A 1,434-nucleotide genomic window follows, 5' to 3' on the forward strand; every position below is an offset into this window, starting at 1 on the left:
TTTAAGTGAGTGTAGAGTTGTACCGTCCTGTTTCAGTAAGTGTTTCTGTATCGTTGAACCGTCTCGTTTAAGTGAGTGTATATCTGTAGAGTTGCACCGTCCCGTTTAAGTAAGTGTAGATAGTGTTGCACTGCCCTGTTTAAACAAGTATTCAGTTGCACCCCCCTATTCAAGCCAGTGTGCAGATTAGCATCAGCCTGCCAAGCTGGTGTGCAGATTGGCACTGTCCTGTTTAAGCGAGTGTGTAGAGGTGCACCATCCTGTTTAAGCGAGTTTGCAGAGTTGCACCATCCTGTTTAAGTGTGTAGAGTTGCACCATTCTGTTGATGCGAGTACAGTACATTTTCAGCTCTGATCTCCAGCATCTGCAGTCCTCACTTTCTCCGCGAGTACAGTATAGCCCGTTCCTGTTTAAGCGAATGTGTAGAGTTACACCATCCTGTTGATGCGAGTACAGTATGAGCTGAAAATCTGTTTATGCAAAAGCGCACCCGAAACGTCGATTCTCCTGTTCCTTGGATGCTGCCTGACCTGTTGCGCTTTTCCAGCAACACATTTTCAGCTCTGATCTGCAGTCCTCACTTTCTCCGCGAGTACAGTATGGCCCGTTCCTGTAGAAGCGAGTGTGTGGTGTTGCACCGTCCTGTTGATGCAAGTACAGTATGGCCCGTTCCTGTTTAACCGAGTGTGTGGTGTTGCACCGTCCTGATTAAGCAAGTGTGTAGTGTTGCACCGTCCTGATTAAGCAAGTGTGTAGTGTTGCACCCTCCCTGTTTAAGCGAGTGTACAGAGTTGCACCGTCCTGTTCAAGTGAGCGTGCAGAGTTGCACTGTCCTCTCTGGGGTGTGGAAGTGTAGTGGTGGGGTATTGGGGGGGTGGGGGCGGGGCTGCCTGTCTAACAGCTGTGCCGGGCGGCGTGCTGACGTCACGGGCCTGCAGGGACGGACGCCGCGCTCCCGCCGCTGGAGTTTGCGGCTGAAAGTTTGTCGCGGCCGCTCGATGTGAAGGAATGTGAGGCGGCGAGAGCAGCAGAAGGAGAGGCACTGGGCCTTGAGCCTGTCGGTGAGTGGACGGGGGAGGCTGACGAATGGACAGCGGGATTTCCCCCGGCTCCGGGTGGGGGTGAGGGGAAGGGGGGGGGGGAGAGCTGGTTTTGGGAGGGGTGGGAGGGGGGAGGTGCGGCTGAAAGGCGCTGTCCAAGGCTGATCGCCGAGCAGGCCCGACCGGGACACGGGCAACGGAGGCTTCCGCCCGCCGCCGGGAACGCTCTGCACCGACTGGGAGCAGGCAGCCCCCCCTCCTCATGGCCGGGCCTCTCCTCCTCGGGGTATTCGGGAGGGGTCCGCCCCAACTCTCCCTCAACCCGCAGCAAGATCCCGCCCGCGCTCCCCCCCCACCCCCCCCCCCTCCGCGTCTGGACAGCGAGCGGTTCTG

General features: G+C 57.4%; 1 protein-coding gene across 1 annotated transcript in view; it reads left to right on the forward strand.

Annotated features, from left to right (window-relative positions):
- The first annotated feature begins 921 nt into the window (after positions 1-921).
- The window catches only part of rest (RE1-silencing transcription factor), a 37,661-nt gene continuing 37,148 nt past the window's right edge, over positions 922-1,434 (forward strand). The window contains exon 1 of the mRNA XM_043720284.1: positions 922-1,062. The gene's annotated coding sequence lies outside the window, so the exon portion shown is untranslated. The remainder of the gene's footprint in view (positions 1,063-1,434) is intronic.

Source organism: Chiloscyllium plagiosum, chromosome 2 (genome assembly GCF_004010195.1).
Source record: "Chiloscyllium plagiosum isolate BGI_BamShark_2017 chromosome 2, ASM401019v2, whole genome shotgun sequence".
NCBI classification, from domain to species: Eukaryota; Metazoa; Chordata; class Chondrichthyes; order Orectolobiformes; family Hemiscylliidae; genus Chiloscyllium; species Chiloscyllium plagiosum.